The sequence below is a fragment of the Ciconia boyciana genome, chromosome 9, assembly GCF_034638445.1.
Source record: "Ciconia boyciana chromosome 9, ASM3463844v1, whole genome shotgun sequence".
NCBI classification, from domain to species: Eukaryota; Metazoa; Chordata; class Aves; order Ciconiiformes; family Ciconiidae; genus Ciconia; species Ciconia boyciana.
In genome coordinates this window covers 43,392,532-43,418,305 of record NC_132942.1, presented here as the reverse complement: position 1 = coordinate 43,418,305, position 25,774 = coordinate 43,392,532, and the positions used below count along the sequence as shown (strand labels likewise).

At 50.4% G+C, this 25,774-nt stretch overlaps 1 long non-coding RNA gene across 2 annotated transcripts; it reads right to left on the bottom strand.

The window, feature by feature from the left end:
• Window positions 1–1,194: 1,194 nt before the first annotated feature.
• LOC140657083 (uncharacterized) lies at window positions 1,195–25,766 on the bottom strand. 2 transcript variants are annotated; one of them, XR_012044211.1, is made up of 4 exons: window positions 25,463–25,766; window positions 7,617–7,790; window positions 6,371–6,486; window positions 1,195–5,645 (listed from the first exon to the last, which is right to left on the bottom strand). It is a non-coding gene; the product is annotated as an uncharacterized lncRNA (long non-coding RNA). The 2 variants fall into 2 exon arrangements; XR_012044212.1 differs by lacking the exon at window positions 25,463–25,766 and adding an exon at window positions 13,537–13,671.
• Window positions 25,767–25,774: the final 8 nt, after the last annotated feature.

Below are 25,774 nucleotides of genomic sequence, written 5' to 3'. Positions count from 1 at the left end.
TTCATGCGTCAAACCCAACACAGTTCCCCACTGAGCCTGTCCATGCGGGTCAAAATCGGGGCGGAGGGGAGTCCCGAGGGAGTCGGAGTGGACAGGCCACCCAGTCTAAGGGCTCGCTGGTCTGGCAGAGGGCAGGGGAGGCCGTAGCCCCTGTAGCAGCCCGCACAAGTGCTCCCAGGGCTCGAAACTTAGCAGCTGCCACTCGCAGCACTATCCATCACCCCAGGCTCTTTGAGCATGGTGAAGTTATTTGACCTTTTTTCTGCTTTAAAAAGAAATACAATAAAAACGTGATTCTGGCTGCAGCTTCTAAAGCAGAACTGACCAAATACCATATATAGTATCAAGTAAGGGCAGCCACAGACTTCCTTCCATCTTTTTAAGCCATCCCCCTTCCTACAGCACCATCCAAGTTGCATTAATCATGGGCTTCTTCAGAGTAAACGGGATTAATCTGCCCTCTCGCCTATTCCCTGATGTTTTGCAGCAAATCTTGGATGCATGTGGGATCCTGTGCACCTCGCAGGCACGGTGGTGATATGCTGCAAAGGAAACGGTAGCTATTTCTATCAGGTCGAGCCTCACAGTGTTTCCTGCTCCTCCAAGCAGATCAGTCCCAGGTGGTCAGAGCTCCATGCACACTTAGGTCAAAAATGCTCACTTTCTCCGTGCTTGCTTGCCAAAAATAAAAATTGTTTGCTGAGTGACCCATCCTATTTTTTTGGTTTAAAGATCTCAGGAGCTTCAAAGGCTGCTTCTGCATCCTGGACTTTGGACATTTGTTCTGAAAAAGCTCAGAAAGAGCTTCAGAAATTAAGCTGGGTGAATATAGAAACTAGCTACCTGTTGGCATCTTTGACTCCCTCGGAATTTCTTCCTTTTCCTGTTCCCAAATGCATTTGCCAAAGGACTCCTTGGAGATATGCTCAATGTTAAGCAGACGTGTAATGTAATGCATGCATTCATAAACCATCAAAAAACCCCCCGAACCTTCTGTGCTTTATCTAAGCTGATCACAGTCTTTCTCTCACATGGGGGATATAGGTCCTTCATGTCATGTCCTAGTATTGTTATAAACAAAACTCTTTAAAATGTCATTTTCTCATCTTTCTTTTTATTTTAGTGGGAAAACTACTTATGTATTCTGCCACATGAAAGTAGATTTGCCTTCATTTGTGGCCATGCTGATTACAAAGCCTTGGAGATCTTTAATTAAATCGCTTGGGTTTTGTGTATTTCTTTCAAAGAAAACCATCAAAATAGCATTTGTGACTCATTACAATTATAACAGCAATGCTATCATCTTTGCTTTCTTATATTACTTATTTTGATCAAAAAAGCTGCGTGCCGTGCATATCTTTAACAGCTCGTGAGTGTGCATCACTCCTGCATGGGGAAGAGGATGATACCCAGCAGCGCTGAGGCATGGCTGGCCTTGGCATCTGTCAAAGGGCACCGAGCACATCTCTAGCTGGTTTATCACTTTGCTGAAAGCCACAAAGTCAAGACATTTCCAAAGCCAAAGCCCATGAGTGACTGGAATGTGCACAGAATTTATTCTGGACATATCCATGTCATCAAGATGTCGTGAAAGCAGTCAGCACACTTGTAGTGTCCTCTCTTGCTCAAAACTGTCCTCCAGAGGGTTTGTCTCTTGCTCTTTCTCCTTTTTTTTAAAAGCAGCAGAGACCTGGCAAGGTAATTCGGTGTCTGCATCTCCTGCTCTGTCCCTGCCACCGGGTGAAGTAACCAGCTGCAGTGAGCACAAAGCCCTCGTTCTGCTGGAGACAGTTGTGCACGGTCACATATGTTAACTGTGCTGAGGTTTTTGTTCTCCATTTTTTGACCCCCTCTGTTACGTCAACACATGCATCTTTTTTGGACACGGGATGGGGCTCATTCACTGCCTCCTGCAGCAACACTGCAGCACACCAGGTAACCGATGCCACGACAGCCCCCAGCAAAGGATAACTTCAGAGATGAAAGCTTTCTGGGGAGATTAATCCCACCAAAACTAGTGATGTTTGATGTCATGGGGCTGTGCCACTGCAAGGAGCCATCCAGCCTCCTGGGGCAGAGACCTCTTCTTAAAGACAAAAGTTACTTTGGAGAAAGACCAGAAATGAGAGAAAAGCTCCTAAAGCCCCTAAAGGGGCACTACGATGGGGATTAGAGAAGGGCCACCTCCCACTCACGGTAATCATCTGGGACACTTTGAGGGTTGTATATTAAGGGCAGACATGCTCTGAGTTATTCTCCTTAAGATGGGGCCAGACTATTCCCCTGATGTTGTTCCTAAGGAAGAGGGGATGCAGCTGAGGTCCCTTCACTTTTGCATGAGTTTCAGGACAGGTCTGGCTGCAAACTGGATGGGACCATGAGGGTTTTAGGAGAGGACCAGGGATGGAGTCACTGACTCCCCAGCTGATCCCACAGATCCCAGCTGTGGAAGAAGTTGCAGAAGGGCTTCATGACTCTACAGGTTTATTTTATCAAAGCTTGAGGATACTCTAAAACCACATTGCTCATTTGTCCGAGGTCCTTGCAGGACTCCTCGTCAATGGTGGCCTCAAAAGCCACCCTTCACACGATCATGTCTGAGTGACGGGGAGGACTGACACATGCCTCTTCCTACTGCTGCTTCCACTTATTGAGGCCGGGGAGAAAGCAGTCCTGGCCCCGATGCTGTTGCACTGATGATGATTGCCACCGGCACGTGTTTCCTCATGTTTGGTTTCCGATGCTGCGGGACATCCCTGTGGCCTGGCGAGTGGCATGTGGGTATAATCAGTCTCAGGCAATTTATTTTTACTACCCTGTGTAAACACTGTGCTGAAATTGTCACTGTGATTTAGGAGGTGCCAGATTTTTCTGTTAGTAATTTTTTTTTCTTTTTTTTTTTTTTGTTCTTTCTTGACACCTTCCACTCCGTCTCTGGAATGACACTTCATGAGCAGCTTTCACCAAGGATTTCCTCAGTGATGGGACATGCTGTTGAAGTCTGAGCTCCATCTCTCTAGGTTTCCCTAGATGCTTTCTTGGAGACTGCAAGAAGGAGAGGACAAAATTATCTTTCTCTTTGGGCCGGCAACCATTTTGTGCACTGAAAATAGAAGTATCATTTTAAATGAGCCGCTCAGAGAGACATAATCACCCAAATACAGATGAAATCACTTAAAAATTTTGAAACTGGCAACCTCATATATTTTAATTATAGACTACAGTGATATTCTGCTGAAAGCAATTATGTTGTAGCTCTTCCCACACACACAGGCAGTCCCAGTTGTGCTCCACAAAGACTAGTGGTTAAGCATATAAGGCATCATGTATGTTTGGTTTTTTTAAATCCTTTTTTTTCATTGCTTTGAAATAAGGCAAGAGATTCACTGTTCTGGACACGGCCTTATTGCATATACATGGGGTGCAATTAGGTAGGTGAACGTAGGTACATTGATTGCAGCAGCAGAAATACGTATCTGCCGCGAGACCAACTTTTTTCCCCTACTTTTTGAATGGCCTCTTGTTTTTGCTATGGAAATGGCTGTCCCTGCTTCGTCAGTACTTTTTAAACTTGCCATGGCCAGAAAAGATACTTCTGTTTAAAATCAGAGAAACGATCCACTAAAAAGCTTCAAATGAAAGATATCTATTTCACCGGGTTGGACTGGCCAACAAGCGTGGCTTGCTGAAATGTGGTCGAGACACTCAGATACAGTTCATGCTACTGATACCCCTTGCTCTCCCTTCAAAATTAGCCCAGATGAATGGGGCCTTTTGTAGTGAGGAAAGAAACGGGCAGAAATCACAATAATCTCTTTCTAGCCAGGCCTCTGTAGCACGGGGTGAGTCAACGGCTCTGCCTGGTGCTGGAGAAGAAGGAAAACAGCAATTTCTCGGCGGTTTCCTTGGCATGTTGGAAACTGAAGGCGATCTTCTCGCACACAGCTCGTTGCACCTCAGGCTGGTCGCTCCCGTTGACTCTGTTCCAGCCATTCAAGCGCCATGGGGCTGTGGACCGTGAATCGCATCCTTCACAGCCCAGCGCCATGGCCAAGCAGGTTTGTCCTGGCCCGGCACCCTCGGGTGGTGGGAGGTGGCAAGCATCTTCTGGCTTTGGAGCACAGTGGCTTTTGACTTTTCTGTGCACGCTTCTCGGGCCAAAACCTTTGCTCTTGGTGAGAAGTTATACTTCTTTCCTGTTATTCTAAAACTAAGTACTTTGCACATTTGGGAAGTATTATTAAGTAATAGTCTGAGTGACGGTCTGTGGTTGGAGTTAATTTCTTCCAGTTCTCAAAGTGTCTAATTACACTTTCTTCAATGCTAACTGTACAGATTGTTTCAAATGTGCAAAGACCTCGTGTTTAAATTTAAATAAAAAGAGAAAGAAAACCCTCAGTTCATCCCTCCAGAGTGAAGGTCTGGGACTAGAGGCATAACCCAAATGTCTTCTGACTTCAGCACCATTCGCAATTCTGTACATCTTCCCGCAAGTACCCTTGAAAGAATAAAAACCAAGGGGCCAGATGCTACCTGGTGTAAATCCAGATCATCCCTTTTATACAGTTCCAGTATTACCTGGCTTAAAGCCAGGTCTGTCTTTAACTTGGATCCATGTCAACTGAAGACATTGTTAAGCAAATGTAGACAATGCCATTTTAAGAAGTTGTGCCCCACTTCAGTTGCAATCCCTGTGGTGGGGTCACCATGACCAGCTGCCTGTTCCTAGTCCAGGGTGATGCAAAGTGAAGTCGGCACTGGAAGGGGCTTCAAGCTGATGTGTTTCATCCCAGAGCTGGGGCAGGGTAGGAGAACATACATGGGATCTCTGGCACGTTGGCTGAAAACAGCAATTTGGTAAGCCACCATAACTGGGTTGTGTTTAGAGATCATTTGAGCCTTCCTTTAATGGGAAAGCAACACAGCTTTCACATGGAGATATCTCTCAGAAGAAGGAGAAACTCCGTTTGGAGGTACATTTCTACCTCTTTGCTATGACCAATTTAGAAAAACAAACATATCCTGCAGCTGATTTTTCCAATTACAGTTTAAAATGCATTAGGTGGGTGTCAGGGGAGAGATGAGAGGGGCAGAGCTGCCACTGGGGCTGTGAGAAAAGCCAGCGATGCACATCACCCTTCGATGCCCGACGGACAAGCTCTGGGAAGGCACCAACAGCTTGGTTGTGCTCACAGCTGCTGCTGACCACCATGTCAGCCTCAATTCAAGCTGATCACAAGTTTTTTGTCAGTCCTTGACTTTGGCCATGCTCAGAATAAGGGTTTCATGGTTATCAGATTTTTGTCCCACTGTCAGACCATGGCGGGGAAAAATAACATGGAGAATTTGGAAGGGTGGGTAAGATGGGCATCTGTCTCATGGCAATGCACGCAGCTTTGTTTTGCACGGGTGGTTTCACGCGATAGCCTGGGCTGATGGCGCTGATTCGGTCGCTGTGTTCGCTGACTTCTCTGAGAGATGGACACATCCAATTTGAATGGTGGCCTACAGGACTAGACGTGGTATCCTTCAAGACTGGGTGAGCTCACAATGTGATTTATTTTTCTTTCCTGGGGTTTGTGACTGAATCAGACGGGAGAGAGGAAGTGAAGGTTTGTTCTTTCTAAAGATTTATTTCATTACATCTGCAACAAGTCAAGAAGAGAACAGGGTAGAAAGGCTTTTGGTTTTGGGCCTGGAACAAAGCTCAGTACTTGAGATAAACAAATGGGGGGAAAGGAATTATCAAAGAAAGAGCTGGCCACAGACTTTGTTATGAGCTTTACTGTAACAGGCTGAGAAACTTTGGTAACTTAAACCAAACTGAAAGCGGACCGGACTTGCAGGGTGAAAGGAAAAGCAGATGATTGAGGTACCTTGAAGAAGAAAATGTTCTCTCTGTCTGTCCACTTATTTGTCTCTCAGAATCTCCTATGTTGCACTTATATGTGGAGATACTTACATGGAAAATAACCCGAGCTTTGTATTGGAGGACCCAGCAGATTTCTCAGGTGTGCGAGTTGCCCTGCCATTGACTTTGATAGCCGTGAACAAGCTTTGTTGACTCATCCATCGAATGAAGTAGTGGTGCTCGCTTAGTTTTTACAACGAGCACCGAGACACCCGAGTGCAAGACAACATGTAGGTACTGATGTGGCCAGGCATTGCGTACCAGTGTGTTTTACCTGCCAGGTGTGATGTGTGATTATACACACAGCCAGAAGCTACATCCACAAGCAAGACTTTTCTCTGAGTTGGCTGCAAAATTTTCAAATATTCTATTGCAAGTAATTTTCAAAAAATGTTGCAGAACGACAATGACACCTTGTCCAGGTTTCCACTTTGGTAAGCAGGTGTTAATAATTCCTACCTCGTGCTCAGGCCAGTGTAGAAGCTGAATTACTTCATGTAGGTCAGCAGAGATGATGAAAAATAACAAAAGATCTGAGAGATACAGCGTCTGTTAAAATAACAGAATTTATTTCTCTGCGGGGGAAAAAGAAGGGAGAAATGATGAAACCTTCATTTCCACAGTGTTAAATTAACAACAGCAAAAACCACTCAAAAGAATAAACTGCATGTTAAGTAAATTTGAAAGAATTACTATAAAATGAATGCCAGGTTGCTTTTCTAGTGTTTGCAAATCCTGAGTCACCAAAATCCCTGATAGCACCTCCTAAAAAGCTTAGAGGAGCGTGCCGGTCGCAGCTACCCTCCACATATCCTTAGGAACCCAGCGTCCCTCTTAGGAGGTCGGTGCCTCGGGCTCTCAGCAGGAGAGATAACCCCTCCAGAAGGCAGCTCACCCCACCGCAGGTCTGACAACATTCACCAGTTACCTGTGCTGAGTGCTCCTTATCTGACTGATACCCTATCAGCCCTGCTCAGGGCAAGGCTGGGGAGATAGCAAAGTGGCACAATTAGCAGTAATTAGCCTAGTGAGAAACCCATTCTGCGGTGGTTCCGGGGATGGAGCAGGTCCATGTCTCCTGGTCCCTCCAGAGAAGCTGGTGGCATTGGGTTGCCGTTGGCCTGGTAGCCAGGATGGGCTTTGTGCTGCCGGTTCCCTTTAATTGCTGTGCATGATGGGGCTGGGTTTAGGGGCAGAGCCCTCAGGCAAATGGGGGGATGGTGGAGGTGCCCCCACCCTGTGGTGGGAGGGTGCATGGGAGGCGCAGACCTCTGCACAGGTGCACAGGCAGGCTACCCCATGGCATTGTAGAGACATCGATCTTACTAAAACTGGCCAGGCTGATCTTGCACGTGATGGTCCATGACCATAAAGCATCTTGCTAGGACCTGCTGTTCCTCACTGGGCTGCCTGGGATGAGGAAATCTCAGGCTGGTGGGAAATTTGGAGAAGTGGAAAATGTGAGTCCCTCTAGCATGGTGATACTGGGGGTTTTCTAAAGCAACAAAGCCCTTGAGATGACCCAATCATCAGTATGCCCTATAGAAGAAGAGGGGAAAACCTCAGTAAAGATGAGGTTTGGGTTGTTTTGTGCACACACAGACTGATTTGCATGGCAGCCCATCTCAGTTGCCTGGGGCTGGGGACGGCTGCCCCAATTGCTTGCTCCAAAAGTTGGCTTTGCCTACACTTTCTAAGCACTCACCCTTGAGGTGGGGGTCATCCTGTCTCCAACCCAGAGCTCAATCCTGCAGCATGGTTGGGGTTTTCCTCCCTCCTCCTGCACGCACACGGCTTGTACATGGCTAAAGCCCCTGTGCATGACATCTCCGAATTAACGGGTTGGCCGTGACAATCATTGGTGTTGCTGGCCAGAAACCTGTAAAGCAGAAGGGAAATGGTTTTGGTGGCAGAACTACAAATACTCAATAAAACACAGCTTGTTTCAGTGCTTTTTTATGTGGTTCTGTGCTGACTTTTTGTCCCCTAATTCACAGCAGAAGTGAAGCAGAGTGTAGTAGAGATTGAGCATGAATCCTTTGCGCTTGGTTAATGGGAACAATTACAGAAGTTTCTTCTTTTTCTTTTGCCAAGCTGTGATATGAAATCATTTGCTGGGTTCCTGTTTCCATGGAAACAATTAGTTTCATACCATTTTTGTATTATACATCAATGAAGTGATTAACCAAATGAAGGCCAACACTTCATAAATGTATTGTCTCACGCAATAATCAAGTAGCTACCAAGTACCACAGCTAAATGCACTTAAAATGCAATGAAACCAGCTCTATAAAGCTTATGAGTGTGTGAATATTTATTGATCTGATACGGCACATCATTTGCAAGCCAAAAATACCAAAAATACCAAATGTGGGTGTTTAGGTGTTGCGGCGCTTGCTGGCTTTTGAGTAAAGCCCCATTTTCTCAAAGGGTCTGGTCGCCTTGAGCCATCTCCAGGAAAGGGTTTAGGGACCTGTTGTGTGATGCAGATGGACTTCAGCTGCCGACGATGCCGAGAGCTGCCCATCAGCTGCCAGCCTGTCTTGCAGGCAAAGGCAAGCCAAGGGCAGATGACTTGCAGGACCTCCTAGCCTTGTGGTTAGTGTGCTCACAGGGACGTGCCTGGACCCCGGCCTTTCTCCAAGGACTCTCTACATATTTTCTCCTTAAAACAAAATATACAAAGAGTCCACCCGGCATGGAGTGGAATTCGGGACTCTGCCCACTCCCTCCCAAGCACATCTGGGAGCCTTTCCCTCGCAGAGCTGAGCAGCTGCACAGCGAGAGAGGGAGGGAGGGAGGGAGGGAGGGAGGAAGACTCCCATGCTCTGCCACGGAGGAAAGCAAGGGCTGAAATGGGAATTGAATTCAGGGATGCTGCAGTGGGTGGCTCAGCCCCGAGGCTCTTCAGTGGGACAGGGACAGGGTCACAGGGAGGTGCAGCCTGGGCTGGGTGACAGGCGGGGGATGACTTCCCTTAGTAATTTGGTTCTGAAAATAAGCCACTCACTTAGAAGGCTCTGTAGGAGTTGGGGTAGCTTATTTTAATGAGTAGTTAGGGAAGAATTTACCATGCAACCCTCTATATTGGACAGTGAATCCTTATTTCACGGGGCAATGGATTGGAGTTTTCATCTCCCTTGTTGAGACCATCCCTTAGAGAAAAGGAAATTAAGTTTTCCCCATCATTTGGGAAGGATTTATACACAAGTGGTCGTGCAAAAATTAATAACCCATTTTCAGTTTAGCAACTTAAGACAATCAGAATTTTGCTTGGATCATTCTCTTTTTTCCCCTCTCTCTCTGTCTGTATTGAAATATCTCCTAGGAAAGTGCTGTGATGCACATAGAAGCAGTCTCTCCCTGTTCCTGATGGGCAGCCAGACCATGTTCAGTGACCCCTTTCACAGCTATTTCTTGGACGAAGCCAGTTAGTTGGCCCGTCCAGACAAACGCAAACAGAAATTCCACAGAAAAACTTCACATGAAATAATTTTTTGACCTGATCCCAAAGGACACCATTTCCACATAGGGAGAAATGCTTCATCGATGTGTACAAAATGGACAATAGCTGTCCAGTGCAATGGTATTTTCTGTAATCCTTTCTGCTGACAAGCTAGCAGGTATGACATGACACAAAAAGAAATGTTCTGTGATGGATGAAAGCAATACACAGACCTGTATGTCCATCCAGTTGAGATGGACACCCGTCTACTTCCACCTGATAGAGCTATTTCTCCCCTTCTCCTATGTGCCCCCCTGCCACATGCCTTTTCTGCTTATTTATACTTCCCGTTGGTTATACCACAGTATCTCAGTTGCAGCTCATGCTGAAAACGTCCTCGTTGCCCTACAAAGGAACCAGGGATAAGATGATGCCTACCAGGGCTAGCTGCCTTACCCTGTCCTGCCTTGGTCCACTTGGCCCAAGTTGCATGACTAAGGACCAAGGGTGCAGAGCATGCATGGGCCACCCTCATCCAGAATACTTTGAAGCTAGGACTGTGTCTGTGCCTGATGCGTGTTTGCACGCAAACAACGCAGAAGGGCGGCAAATCTGGAGAGGAGAACAGGCTCAAGTCTGCACTTAATGGCCAGTGTAAACATCCCCCTGAAATCTCTTTGCAGAGTCAGCCTCAACTGTCTCTCTGCTATTCCCCACTCCCCTTTTACCACCCAACCTCCTGACCTTGCAAAAATATGTCTCTGAAGGGTCAGAGCTTGGGCCTGGAGCAGATGCTGATGCCTGGGATCAGGGGTGGGTGGCCCGAGGGCTGGACATTCCTGGACAGGGTCTCTGGTTGAGATAAGGCAGCCCCACACTGTGATTTACTCCAAGGAAGTGGAGTTCGAGTGAGTCCTGCATGTTCCCTGTCAGATGAGGCAGGAAAAATCCTGTAGAAGAAAAATCTTTCAATCTGTCAGTAATGGTTTGCTTTAGAAAAACATCTAATTATGTACAGCTAAAAGCACCACACTGGTCTGGACCACAAGCCATCGCTCAGTCTCCAAGCCCAAACACAGTGGAAGGTACCAGGGACTGAGCTCATTTATCGGCTTCAGTTATTCCTGGGCCAAATCCTACTGTTTTTGCAACCTTCTCCTGATTGGATTTCAGTAGCAAAGGTGGGACAAAGAGCAAGTAGTGCTTCCAAGTAAGAAGAGCCCGTGTGAGGTGCTTAAAGTCCCTGTTCAGGGTCTGGGGAGGGTCAGGACTTCAAAAATGAATTGATCTCCCCCACCAAGGTGAGCATACACCTACCTAAAGCCAGCAACTCCAAGTACAGCTGCTCTGGGCCAGCTGGGAAGAGAGCAGTGAATGCTAAAACAGAAGAGTGGCCTCCATCCCTCAACACGCTCTCTGAAAGCTGGTATCGGTGGCCTTTCTCTCCCAAAACTGCTCTGACGTAGAGTCTAGAGAATAGACCTGCAATGGGTCAGCAGCAGGTTCTCTCTTCTGCCAGAGAGCTTTGAGCCTGCAATTGCCCCCATGCAATGCGGGTGCTTCTAGGTTCAGACAACAGGCAAACTGAGGTTTTAGGATTGCAGTTTTGGGCTGGAATGCCTTATATCCAATCTTTTTACCATTTTTTTAATCTCAAAATTACTGCATCTACAGTATTTGAAAGGTCATAACCCATCCACAAAACAGCTGGCTGCAAAAGAGGGTATGAGTTCCCAATCCAGAGGCCCAGCAGTATGGAAGATAACACAGCCAGAGTCTGAATTCTCTCTCCAGCGGGAATTTCTTCAGGCAGCTCGGTGGGAGGATGGTGTGTATGTCCCCACCAGCCCAGCCTGCCATTTCCTTTACCTAATCCCTCGCATTCCCACCACACTGCACCCACTGAGCCAGCCCTGGGTCTGGGGAAAGGGGAGACCCAGCCACACCAGCATGCAATCCCCCTGGCCAGTCTCTGTGGAGGGAGACCTGCAGGAAGACTCTTCCAGCCCTGTAGCATATCCCCACTGAAGTGCAAATATAATCCCAAGGCTCACAGCTAAGAAGAACTGGAGATATTGATGCTTAAGCATGGTTGGCATGGCTGTCGAGAAAGCTTTGGGCCGTGCACAGTATGACCACAAGATAAGCAGCATATGCATTTGCAGAAACAGTCACTCTTGCAGTAAAAGCAATGCTGCAGTTAACACTCTGCCTCTGATCCCTCTACACCTGCAATGCTGGGACACCCAGTCCAGATGCCACCAGCCCCAGTGAGAACTTGTTGCTACCAACCAGGCACTTTACCAGATGCGACTCGTTCTTCCTTGCATCCCTCTGGCTTGGAGCCAGCTGATGGCTCAAGATCCTTGCCTAGGAAACACATTTCCAGCGCTGGTGGGTAATTCTTGAGAAATACATTCAAGGAGAGAGGAGTCCAGATTAGTCTGAGTTATGACTCCACATCTAAGGTCACACTGAGAATGTGACATCAAACCCAGGACTGAATTCTTTTAATATATAAAAAGCCTTCATCGAGCACAACAGATGACTTTGGAATTTGAGCACTTACTTCTTTTTTCCCATATATTTTATTACGCAATTTCTTCTCCCTAGAAGAACACCAAGTTCTCTTTGTAATTTTTCAAACAAATCAAAAGAGGTAATACTAATAATCTGGTCCACAGCCTGCGGCAGTTTCTTTCGTTGCTTCAGCGTGGGACGACAAATGGTCTTAACCCTATGTAAGGGAGCTCATTGAAATGAATCAGGTAACAAATAGAAAACATACAGTTTACGCAACAGCATGCAACTAAGAAATCTTCCCTTGGCAAAACAATAAGGCCATTGTATTCCCCATCTGAGCAGTCGGTAAACTCTACTAGTCCGGGGCTGTAACGAATTAAAGGCTTTTCTGCAGCAGATACAATTGCTGTTCGTTACTAAGAAATGCACGTTGTCTGGGCATCTGCAGCACGCTAAATGCATGCGTTCATCTTCCCAGCACAGTCGAAACTTGCAAAATAGTGGAGTGGAAGGTGATTACCAGACTTGAGTGACTCAATTCTATGCTGATTTCTCCCGTTTCTTAGGATATTGTTTCTCAATAACATGACAGCAGGAACGCTTACAGCCAAAATGGCTGCTGCTTTGGTAGCAGAGCTTGAGAGCCTGGTTGGATGGATGCAAGGGCACCAACGGCTCCTCTGCTACCTGGGCTATCAATATTTGTGGTTGTTGGACTCTGTCATTGGAGGCTTTCAAGGCTGTGCTAAACAAAGCCATGGATGACCCGATCTAGCGCTGGCGACGGACCTGCTTTGAGCAGGAGGTTGGGCTGGCAGTAGCATCGGGACAGTAAGTTACAGGATGGGGTATCAAGGCACCAGAGCTGACCTTTCTGCCATTGAATCATTGAATGAACGTGGGCAAGGTACTAAATCTTTCCTTGACTGTATTTCCAGCTCTGGTCAGTCAGCCTGGTCTATACTGGATGTACACTCCTCTTTTGGCTGGGAGGGCAGAAGTAGAGGCTACCTGACAATAGGTATGGGGCACTTCCAGTGGGGTCTGCACCACCACTGGAAAGCTGTAGCTATTTGAACACCAGAAATGGTTAAAACTGATCTGTTAGCACTTCTGATATGCCTGTAGCAGCAATCAGGGCTTACTGTGAGACAGAAGAGATCAAATCCCAGTAGTGGAAATTAGGAAGTGAAGTGCCAAGAACAATAACTAGAACAATGTCATGAATTTCCTCCACCACAGCACCGAAGGAGTGTGACAGGGAATATTTTGATGGGCTTAAATAATTCAGAGCATTGGTTTCACTTCGGAAATTCCAACTAAACATGCTCAATGCTTGTGTGTTTTTTTTAAATGTTAGTAATGGGTTGAATTGCTATCAGGGGTACGCATCATTGGAGTGGATCCTAGGCTCCCATCTTGCTGCTCCATGGGCTCCAAACCAGTAAGCAGCTTAACAGAGCTGGGAAAAGGGAGCCGAGACTTATGAAACAGGCTTTCTCCTGCATCCCCTTTCCCAGAGCACACATATACCATGTGTCATGTTGAAACTGGATGCACCTGCTAGAGGAGCTGTGTGGGGGCAGACATTATACACCAGTTATAAATCCTTAGGCTATCAACAGCCTTTAGTAAACATTTGGACAATCCTTCCTACCTCTCGGTCATCCAAATATTTGCATCATGCGGGGCTGCTAGCCGTTTCCTGACATGCTGCGTATCTAAGAATATCCTCAGATCGTAGGTCGGTTCCAGCGCACAGTGATGGATAGTCTTATTGGATGAAATAAATGGCTTGGGGAGAAAGAAAAAAAAAAATCTATCTGTCTCCTGATAATAAATCCAGGTCAGGATGGAGTGAAACAGCTTGCAGTCGTGAATGGTATTTTTAGAGAGCTTTTAGGATCTGATCCGAAGCACCCAAGGGTTAATGATGAACAGCCCTGAGCTCAATTAGTGGATATACTTCCCTTGGTGACTCGGACCACTTTGGACCAGGCTCTTGGAGAAACGGTTGAGGATGCTCCTGCAAGCTCTTCCTTCCTGCTGTTGGAAATAGCCCCAGCCAACTTTGGATATAAAATAGGAGCCTGCTGCACCAAAGCTGGGTTTGGCAGCTCTCCCTCCAGACCAAAGCATCTCCCAGGTGAACCGCGGGAGGAGACCACTACAAGGCACAGGGCTTGTAACCTGTGTGCAAGCCATTTAATGCAGCAGAGTCGCCAAACAGAAATAAAACCTTTTTTTTCTTAATGCAGAGAGAGGAAAGCAGCCTGGACTCCACTTTAGCAGCTAATAGGGTTTAGCAGTTAATTGGGTTTAGCAGTTAATAGTCTTAAACACAAAATCTGTGTTTTGTCATTAAGACTACTGGGCTAAATAACAACATTAGGAAGATTACGCCTTGCAACACAATTTATGTGCAACTAATAATTTTAGTCTTCTACTTGATACACGGTGGGTACTTTATGGCTAAATACACACTATAATAAGCCAGTGGATTTTCTGATAGTGTAGTAAAGAAAATAATCCACCCTCAGCTTAACTGCAGGATAAAACCGCTTAGGGCACAGTGTGGCTTCTCCACTCCAGCTTCAGTTCGGACCTTTTGTTTTAATCTTCTCTCCCCTCTCAATAAAACCACCAAACCCATGACAAATAAAAGCAATGCGGCTCACTATTGTGTGATAGTTGAGGCGGAGGGTGCCGTAAATGTGTTTTCTAATTGCGATGTGGGGCTAACCCCATGCAGAGGGTTTTCTCACCCCCCGTTACCACCAGGTAATCGCCCTCTGCTACCCCCCAGTTTCTCCAGCATCTCCTCTCCCCCCCGGTCATCACTTCCTTTTGGGAAGCCCAAAGCTCCGACCCCTCTTTGGACAGACTAAACAACATCTGCAAAGTCACCTTTCTCCCCTCCAGCCCTCCCGGGGGAAAGGAGCCAGTCCCAGATGGACAGGAGAAAGCCGGTGTCACCGGGGAGGGCGAGCGGGGCTCCCGGGGGTACCAGGGAGCAGGGATGTGGCGGAAGCATAAAGCACCTGTTGGGAGGCTATTTAGGGATTAGCCAAGTGCTGACAGACAAATTGGCAAGATTAATAAGAGCAATCAAGGCTGTGTGGGCTCGAGTTGTGAGCTGACATTAATGTGACATCACTTTCATCTGCTTTTGCCTCACACCGCATAGCCGGTCTGCGGCATCATTAGTGCTTCTAGAGAGCAGCGCGGTCGGATGTGGGGGTTAGAGGAGCGGGGAGGGGTGTCTGCGAGCGTGTGTACGTGTGCGTGTGTGTGCACACGTGTGCGCGTCGGGGTAGGGGACAGCCCTTTGTGCCCATCCTTGAGCTGGTCCCCACGCAGGGGCTGCCCACGGGCACCAGCACAAGGGCTGTCCCTGCTTCAGGGTGAGCACCAGCAAGGTGCTGCGTGTTTTGGGGACCCCTGGGCCCCCTGCCCTGCTGCCCCCCACCCCAGGCACCTCTGCAGGGCCTACCTGGCTCTAACAGCACAGGCTGGTTTTGTGACTTTTGGTGACATTTTCTCCAAAGCCATCTACTCTACTGGGTTTGGGGTTTTTTTTTGCCCTGACAATCCCTCCTACAGGATCACTTAATGTCACTGGGAAAAAACAGTGTTTTCCCCCCCAAAAAAGAAAGAAGAGGGAAAAAAAGCATCATGGAATAAAGGCTAATTCCAGGTGTCAGGAGAGAACAAAGAAACCCCCTCTGCGGTCCGCAGAAAGCCCTGCGTTGGGAATCTCCCCTTTCTGCAGGGAGATGGCTTGACCCCCTAAAGGTATTTTAAGGGAGAAAAAGCTGTTTTCAGAGCACTCCTCTGCCCCCCAAACCCAGGAGAAATCCCCCCTGCAGCTCTGGTGCAGCACAGCCATTGCATGGGGAAAACTTTGGGTAGGCTTTTCTCATTTTCCCTTTTTTCCCCTTGTTTTCTTGAATCCCTTCCCAGCTAAAGCTTCGCTCGCCCCAAATTTTGTTCGCATCCCTTTCCAACAGCGACTTGGTTACGCTCCGATTTTCTTTGTGCTTTAGTCAATGAGGAATCATAAGAGTAGTGTAACATCTGAATGTACAAATCCTCCAGGTCTGCCTGGCTCTGCCGGAGAGGCTCCTCTGCCGAGAGCTTTTGCCCACAAAAGGAAAGTGTTGAAAAGGAGCGAGATGCCAAATGCTGCACGCACGTTTGCTCGGGGAGGGAGAAAGCCGCTTGCTGGGAGCCAAGGTGGATCCCTCCACGCTGGGAAATTATCGAGTGGGGAAAAAAAAGTCTGCAGAAATCTGGTTTTTTTAACTATCACTATCAATAGTTCAAGAATGCAAATGCAGATGGGGATAGAAGGGGGGCGGGGGGGGGCAGGAATAATTTTGGAAAGAGGGTTTTTGTTAAGAAAAACAGAATGAGACTGACCCCGAAGTCAGACTCTGAAATCAAAGTAACAGGATGATGATTGCTGCTTCCCCCCCAAAAAAAAAAAACTTCTGTATTTTTATTTTTATGTAAATTGATTAATTGATTCCTGCTTAGTTAGCATTTAAAAGGACTGGAATTATATATTTTTAATCATCCTAAATGGGTAAATTACCGGGGTTTGGGGAGTGGATTTCAGGTTCTTGCCTAGCTCCACCCGGCAAGGACAAACCCCTGAGCACAACCCATCTCCACCGCGCCTGCGGTTCCCCCCGCGCAGCCCAGGTTTTGGGGGACACGCATCCGTTTGCCACCGGGACACGGAATCCCCTCTGCGGGGTCGGGGGTCACTCAGAGGGGGCGAGCTGAACCCCCTCTTCCCCTGCCCGCCTCCAGGAGCCCAGGGCTCGTTTTCGTTGGTTTTTAATGGCTAATTCTTGGAGATGCTTTTCCCTGCAACCTTCCTCCATCCCTGCCCGCCGCGCTGGGAAATGCAGCCCCAAAAGCAGGGGGAAGGGGCGGCACGGGGCTCCCCAAAGCCCCCAGATGTCTTTCTGCTAAAAAATAATTAAAAAAAAAAAAAAGCCAACAACATATTTGCTCCCCAAAACTGATGAGGTTTAAAGTACACAGCTTAGACCAATCCGGCAGCAACATCCCGGGCATTCAGTGGTCTGTTTGTAATCTCAGCCTTTTTCATTAACATAAACACTACTTCAACAAAAATATACACGGCCACCTACTAAGCCAGGGAAGTAAATGAGGAGCCGGTCGCGCCGTTTTCGGCGCGGGTATTAAGCCGGGTTTAACGGGCGCGGAGCGGGGCAGGAGCTGCGTGGAAAACCCACGCGGAGATCGGTGTTAAACCTGTGTTCTCCTTCGTGTCCCTGTCCCGGGGGGGGGGGCGACAGGCATTGCCCTTCACCCACCGCCAATTCCCCTCTCCGGGAACAGATCAAACACGGAACCACCCCCCGCTACCCGAACCCGGGGCCGGGGTGTTGGGGTGTTGCTCGTTCTTCCCTCCCTGTGGCGGCCAGGGCACCGGGCACGGGGGCGGCAGGAGCCGGGGGCCCGCGGCCGCGCCGGGCCGGGAGGGGCCGGGGCCGGGGCCGGGCTGCTCTGCCCGCGGGAGCGCTTTCCTCCGGTTCACCCCTGTTTTCCAGGGAGAAATTATATTGTCTATGTCTTATTATTGGTTTTGCAGGAAATTAGTTTCCCTTTCCGGGCTTGCTTTTTTTTTTTTCCCCTTTCTTTCGTGCTTTCTCTCTCTCGTTCTCCCCTTTTCTGCCTTTCTCTCTTTCCTTTTTTTGTTTCTCTTTTCTTTTGCTCTTTTAATCTTTCTCTTTTTCTCTTTTTTCTTTTTTGTTTTCTTCCTCCCTTTCTCTCTCTCCCTTCCTTCCATTTTCTTTCTTTCTTTCTGTCTTTCTGTCTTTCTTTCCCTTTCTTCCTTCCTTCTATTTTCTTTTTCTTTCTTGCTTTCTTTCTTTCTTCCTTCCTTCCATTTTCTTTTTCTTTCTTTCTTTCTTTCTTTCTTTCTTTCTTTCTTTCTTTCTTTCTTTCTTTCTTTCTTTCTTCCTTCCTTCCTTCCTTCCTTCCTTCCTTCCATTTTCTTTTTCTTTCTTTCTTTCTTTCTTTCTTTCTTTCTTTCTTTCTTTCTTTCTTTCTTTCTTTCTTTCTTTCTTTCTTTCTTTCTTTCTTTCTTTCTTTCTTTCTTTCTTTCTTTCTTTCTTTCTTTCTTTCTTTCTTTCTTTCTTTCTTTCTTTCTTTCTTTCTTTCTTTCTTTCTTTCTTTCTTTCTTTCTTTCTTTCTTTCTTTTCTTCTCTTTCTTCCTTCCTTCCATTTTCTTTTGCTTTCTTTGTTTCTTTGTTTCTTTCTTTTTTCTTTCTTTCTTTCTTCCCCCCCCTTTTCCTTTCGTTGTCTTTTTCTGTCTTTCTTTCTCCCTTTCTCCCTTTCTTTCTTTGTCTTTTCCCTCTCTTTGTCTTCATTTTCTTTCTTTCCTTCTCTCCAGCTTTTCCTCTTTCTCTCTGTTTTTCTCTTTCTCTTTATTTCTTTCTTAATTTTTGTTTCCCTCTTTTTTGTCCCAGTTTCCCTCTTTCCCCGTTTCTTTCTTTCACCCTTTCTTTCTCACTCTCTTCATTTCTCTGTCTTAATTTCTCTTTTTCTCTCTCCTTCTCTTTACTCCTCTCTTTTTCATATTCTCTGCCTTTCTAGTTCTCGTTCTTTATCTCTTTTTCTTTCTCTCCTTTTTTCCCCCTTTCTTTCCGTCTTTCTGTCTTACTGTATGTCATTCTGTCTGTCGTTCTGTCTGTTCTGTCTTTCTTCTTCCTCACTCTCCTGTTCTCTCTCCTTCTCTCCCCTCCAGGTCAGTCTCTCTCTATACCCATTTATCTATTTCAGTACATGGACACACTTCTGTTTTCCCCTTCTGGGGCTGCGGGGCAAACCAGACCCAGGGTTCCACTCCAGCTCTGCTCTAAAACCTCTGCCCGATGTAAAGAAAAAAACCTTTCCTGCTATGCCAGCGCAAATTTCACAACACGCCTGTATTCGCTTTAATCCCAGCCGTTTAAGCATCGTCGGGAGGGTTTGAACCCCCCCGTGGGTCGGACCCACTCTCTCCCCGACGCCAGGGCTCTGCAGGCAGATTTCGATACTCTTTAAGGGCTCAGCACCGTGCCCCGACGGCACCGCCCGTCCCACGCGTGGGGGGGGACACGGGCGAGCCGGGGCTGCCTCCGCCCCGGGCACCGGCAGCTCCCCCGACCCCGTCCCCGCAGGGGCTCCGCGGCTGCGGCTTCGCCCCCCGCTTCGGTGGGGGAAACACCGCTTCGGGGGGAGAAAAGTCCTTGAGCCCGCGGGGCTTTGAGTGAAACATTCGAATTCGATTGTTTCCGAAGGAAAAACGAACGATCCTGGAAGAAAAATTTTTATGCTGCAACCGAAGCCCTCGGGCAGCACCTTTCCTCGCAGGTAGCCCGCAAAATCTGCTGGAGAAAGGGATTCGCTTCCAGCACCTTGGGGGCCGGGCAGGAGTTGCCCCATTCACGGATTTTAAGGGGGTTAGACGCAAAATGGTTTTGCATATTTTAAGAAGTGGAGTTTAAGGGAGATGAAGGGCGCGGAGCTGAGGGTGCTCTGCAAAACGCGCTGGGGCGTTTCATCATTCAGCGAGCAATTCTGCACACAGGAAAAGCAAACCCGTTTCTGGGTTCGTTAGTCGAATTTGTAGTGAGTTCTGCGCCAATTTTGATTTCTTCCCCTTTCCTCTCCGGCTTTCACACACGCACATCTCCTTCCCCCCAAAAAAACCCGCCAGATGCGGAGCGGGAAGATGGATGTTCCCGTTATCAACCTGATTCTCACAGAAAGCAACTGCTTTGCTGCAGAAATCGGTTAACTTCGGGGCATAATAACCAGTACTGCGGAAAGCCTTCCCACCTTGGGTCGGGCATTTCACGTACCCACTGAGCATCTTTCCCGGGAATGCCAAGGGAGCACGCTGTTCCTTGCAGAACGTTTTTACCCCCCCCCCCCCCCCCAAATCCCTTATAATATTTAGCTAGGGACCGGTCGTGAAAAAGGCATCGTTTTACCAGGCGTTCTTCTGGGTTTTTTTTCTGAGGAGATGGGAAAGATGATTAACCAAATTTGGGTGGGTTTTAACTCTCTGCGCTGGTAACTGCAAAGCGAAGGGGGTCCCGAATCTGCAGCACCCCGTAGCGCGGCTCCAGAGCCGGCGGGTGCACTACAGAGCGGCCAGGGTCCACCAATTAAGCGATACATCATTAGTCGGGAGTTTACTCATTAAAAAGAATAATAATAACGAGGGAAAACAGGTTTTGCCGGGAGAGCTTCCAAGGAAAGCCATCCCCAGGTCTCTGCAAAGAGGGGAGCAGGGAGAAGGGAACTGCGGTTGTTTACAGCGGGGATTTTTCACGTTGTTTGTGAACACGAGTCCCGAACCCCCCCCTTTGGGTTGGGGAAGAAGGAGGGGGACGGAGTTTAGATGAGGGATTTGTTGTAGAAACGAGAAATTTAAAATGTCAGGAGGTTGCCCTGGGACACAGGCGGTAGCCCTGCGGGCTCATCTCTGTCCGGGCAGGGGGGTCTCCGGGCCGCGGGTCTTTGCCTTGGCCGGTGCGGCCCCCCCTCCGCCTGCCGTGTGCTGCCCCTTTGCCTGGGGGCTGCAAGGCCGCTCGGCAGCCCAGCCCCTCTCCCTGCAGCAAAGCACCCGGGGAAACGGCCCACGGGTGGGGTTTTTTTCCCCCCCGGAGGGATGCTCCGGGGCTCCCTCCAGCAAAAGCCGCTTTTGCAAGTGGGGAGGACCTGGCTGGTCCCGGCGTGGAGTGGGAGCTCCGTGGGCAGATACCAAAGGGACAAAGCCCCTCTGCCGCACCAGGGACCTTCTCGCACGCCGGGACCCGCCGGGAGCTTTCCTCCCCCGGCCAGGTACCTGCGCAGGTCGGTACCTCCCGGCAGGTCGCTGCCACGGCCCGGAGAAGGTGCCAGCCCTCCCCGGCTCTCCCGGGGCAGCCCTGCCCTCAGCATCCTTCGCTGGCAGCCGCTGTTCTTGCCGCATCCCTCCCCACGGGGGACCGCCGCGTCCCGCGTGGATGGCTCTGCCGCCGCAGCCGCCCGCTCCCCGCTCGGCAGGTGACAAGGCAGAAGGGGTGGTGGCTGCCGGGGACCCCGGTGCTGGGGACCCCAGGGACACTTGCCCTGGGGAGCTCCCGCCTGCCGGCACCCCCTCTTCCCCCGGGGCCGGGGGATGCTCCTGCCTCGGTGGTCGCGGGGGGGACCGTGCTGGACAAGGTCCTTTCTCCCTCCGCGGAGCCCACCCGGACCCGCAGCACCGGGGACCGACCCGGGGCTCTGCACGGTCGCGGGGACCGTGCGGGTCCCCTCAATCCTCGCCGGGGTTTTCCTCTTGGGGAGCCCCCTGGCCGCACCCCCAGCTCAGGGGACCGGCCACGTCCAGGCACTGCTGCCCCCCGGGACTGAGCACCGAGGGGCAGCACAGGGAGGCCGGATCCTTCCCAAAAGCCGTCGGGTTTGTTTTCAGCCTCTTTCTCTATATTTAAGTGTAGACGAAGCCGCCAGACTGGTTATTATTTAGCCCGACAATACACCGTCCCCGCGGCTTTTAGTACCCGTGCAAGAAAATAACGGTTTCCTCCTTGATTTGGGCAATTCCGTTTTAACTTCTCTCACCTCTCCGTGCAGACGGATTTTGTGTGATACCCTGAAACGGGCCCGTCGAGGGGGCCGGTGGTCCTCGCCTGCCCGACGCTAAAAATGCCCCCCCCCGCTACCACCGGCACACCGGTACGATTTCGGCGGAGTTTTGGTTTAAAGTTGGGAAGAAAACAACGAAAAAATTTCAATAAGGCGGGAAATAAGGCTAAGCCCCGGGGAAGCCCCTCGCCCTTCCCGTCTGGCGGGGACTCCCCGGCCCGGCTCGGCCCGGCCGGGCTTTTCTCTCCGGGAGACTTTGGGGGCTGGAGGCGATTCCCGACCCCAAAAAGTTCGGTGGATCTCAATATTTCTCCGGCACAGCCGTCCCCATTTGACCGCTAACCCGCCGCAGTCTGGGGCTAGAAAAGCTGGAAACGGCTCCTTATTTCGTCTGCGTGCCACACTGCTCTGCCAAGGAGCTGGGAGAGGGGGGCATCCCTTCCCGAGGGTCCTGTTGGGGTTTGGGGGCATCCCCAGCACCGGGCCCCGTCCCTAGAGGAGCCCCTCAGGGAAGAAAACTTGTCCGAGAAAGCATGGATAGCTCAGCAATGCCAGCCTGGATTTACATCTGGATTTACACCTGGATTTACACTTCGGGCCGTCTTTAAGGGCGAACTTGTTTGCCGAGGGCTGGCCGGGAGCATCACCCGCCGGCTCCCAGCTCCGCTCCGCCTCAGCCCCGCCGTTTCTCTCGGTACCCAGGTCCTCGGGTCTGAATCCCAGCCAGCCAAAAAGCATCCCTCCGGGAAAGTATTCTAGCTATCCATCCCTGCCCGGGGTTATAAATACCCGGAGATATTTTGAAGATCTCTGTGGGAAGCGATTGTGTTTAAGTGGTAGCGCTCGGAGCTTATTATCGCTGGAACCGATTTGTGTTGCAGGGGCTGGGTCCTGCCAGAAATCTCCTAAAAAATCCTGCCCTGAAGAAGAAGGCTGTAAATTCCTGTGCTGCAATATTTCATCGAAGGACGTAATGGAAAATGTGGGCTCTTGGGGCGGGGGGGCAGTGTCGGGACGGACAGAAGGGGGAAAAGAGAGACAAGGGGGGGGGGGGGGAAGTGTAAGATTTTTCTTTTTTTTTTTTTTTTTCCATTTTCTGACCAAAGTCTGAACTTCTGCCTGAGACACGGCGTTGACAGCCAGCCCGCACCTCCCCGCAGCCGCTTTCGGCTCTCCGGCCGCTCTGCTTCGCACCCGCTCCCGATTTCGCCTCCTTCTTTCCCAAAATCTCCTCCAGGTCCCGGAGGCCGGACTCTGCCCGCACGGAGCCCCGGGGGTGCGAGGGGCCGGGGCTGGGCTCTGGGTGCCACCGGGAAAGGGCCCGCCCGCAACCGGGCACACGCACACGCGTGGAGCAAAGCGTGGCCGTGTGATAGATCGGCAAAAACGGTCGGGGGGTGCGTGTGTTCCCCCAAACACCACCTCTCCCTCGGCCCGTTCGCACCCCCAGCGCCCCTCTCCCTCTCCCCAGCCTTGAGCCCCTCGCTTTCAACGCACCCCCTCGACCTTAAATAAACATTTAGGGATCAATTTGCCACGGATTTGGGGCCAGCGGCCACGGGGACGGCCGCGACTGAAAAATACAAAACCCAGCCGAGGGAAAAGGGCCGATGCTGGGGAAAAGGGGGGGGACCTGCGGGTGGTGTTAATGCAAAGCAGGGGCGGCGGGGAGGGGGACGTGAGGCGGTCACTCCCCTCGCCCTGGGTGGTCCGGGCTCGCAGAAACACCCCGGCCCCTCTCCGAGCAGCACCCAGCCCGCCTATAACAATACCACCTATATACATTTCCATACTCGGATTACACCCGGCCTGGTTGCAAAGTTGACTTCACTTAAGCAATTAGCTAGTAAAAATACCTTCGGCGCAGGAAAAGGAAGAAAGCTCGGATTTGTCTATTTTTACACAAAACACTGCCGGGTTTCGGGGCGGGGGAGGGAAGGGGAGCGGGTTTGGGAAGGAGCCGGTTGGGAAGCGCAGCGGGGCCGGGGGTGGTCGCGGGGAATATGCGGGGCCGGGCCGGCAAAACGGGCCCCAAACGGTGCGGGGATTAGCGGGGCTAATTGCTCTAGATGATCTTTTATTTTTTTCTTTTTCTTCTTCTTCTTTTTTTCCCTTCCCTGCATTCCCCCCCGCCCCCCCCCTCCAGGGGGCTGGGGCCGGACCTGATTAAACCACCCAAACCACCAGCAAACAACAGCAAAAGCGAGTCCCGTTCATCTGCCGGGGCCAACCCGCATCTTCAACCCAGAAACTTTTCCCATCCTCTCTCCTCCAAAAACCCATCCGAGGCCCATCTTGAATCGGAAAGTGCTTCTGGGACCTGTGCGGGGGTTTTATAAGCCATCGAGTGTCACCACCAACCCCTCTCCCCCCGTCTTTGTCTCCCTTCCATCCCTCCAAGGCCGGCGCGGTCCCGCCGGCCCCGCACACCATCATCCCCCTCGTACCTCAGACACGACACGGCCTGGCTTTTCCTCCCCAAAACTCGCCTTTCCCCAGTTCACGGCCTCGGTTTAAAACCCTCCAACCTTTCTGCTATTCCCACGGCGAGGCCTATAAAACCCGGGGCGATATATTTCCATGTTTAACGTTTGCTGGCTATAATAAATGCATCGGAAACCAAATCTTCACACTCCGAAAAGATACTGCGAGGGGGGAAAGGGCACTGGTGCCGGGACTGATTTTCTTTGAAGGGGAATGGTTTGATTTCCACGGAGAGGTTTTTTTTGCTCGGAGATGTTTTATTTCCTAGTGGAAACGCTGGCGACGGTTTTGAACGTGGGTTTTACACGAGCTCTTTGTGTTGTCTTTCGAGCTCCATCCCCGGGTGGTTTTGGGGGCAGGTCGGGGAGATTCAGTCGCAGAGCGATGTAAAGCGATGAAAAACACCGTTTTCGCGGCCCGGGGCCGGGAGCGGGGAGGGTCATTCGATGCGGAGCAAAGCTCATGGTCAGTGATGCGCTCCCCCCCAAAAAATAAAAAGAAATCCAGCGAGAAGCGGAGGGTTTTATCTTCACCAGCCGCCCTGGGGCTGTAAGCACCCGGGGAAGGTGCTCGCTTGCCCAAAAAGCGATTTTTGGGGGTGGTTTTCCCCCTCCCGGAGCAGCTGCCGGGCTCCGCGCTCTGCTCCGCGCCCGGACGAGAAGAGCAGCGGCCGCCGCCTCCCCGGGCAGCCGGAGCGGCCCGTTCTCCTCCTCCTCAAGGGAAAAGCTCCAGGAATAACCGTGTGTGTGCCCCCCGCCTCTCCCACCCCCTCCCCGGGTACCTGCCCCCGGCCTGGGGTTTGCCCAGGGCTCTCTCCCCTGCTGTCCCCTTCCCCAAAGCTCCCCCCTCGCCCCGGGAAGAGAAGGGCCGGTGCTTTCTTGCAAGAGGAATTATTTTGCGGAGAGGGGGCAGACGATGGGAAGGGGAAGGAGGGGGGGAACCAAAACAACCCTGATGTGAAATCCCTCTTGGTTGTATCACAGATGTGACAGGCGCCCCGGAGGCTGCTCACAACTGCTCGCGAATAACGCGGAGGGACTCTGGAAACCCGACCGGTATCTATCTTTCTTTTAAAAGGTATTAAATTATCATTAAAAACTTTAAAAGTGAATCTGAAAGACGGGGGGGGGTCCCCCTCTCTCTGCGGAGGGTGCAGCGGGACAGACCCACAGCACGGCGGTGCGGCCTGCAAAGGGGAGGGGGAGTTTTTCTTCTTCTTTTTTTTCCCCCCCTTCCTTTCTCTCTTCCTTTCCCTAATCTTGAAAGCGAGCAGGCTGCAGCAGCCAGCACATCTGCTCCGCTCCCAGCCAGCAGCCCTGAAAGCCCAGGCTCCTGCAGCCGGGCCACCCACCCTCCCACCCCCGCCACCCCTCCACCCCCGGAGCGCAGGTTTCCACGCGTGATCCGCAAGAAGGTGACAAAGGTTTAAAGCGACTTACCTTGAGTCACAGCTCTCCTGATGGGGCGATGCTCAAAAGGGGGGGGGGCTTTGGGGGGAGAGGGGGGAAGGGGGTCTCTGACCCCTTTCCTTTCTATTCTCCTTCCCCCACCCCGTGGCATCCGCCGGAGCTGAGCATCAAGCTCCTGGCTTTCAACTGCAAACCTTCAGCACAGATTTATATACCCCCCCAAAAAAAATCCCCAAAACCAACCCACCCTCATCCCTAAAGCAGCCTCGGAGCAGGCGAGGGGTCCGAAGCCCGTTCCCATCCCCGGACCGGCGGCGGAGGCAGAAAAGGGCATTTCGAGAG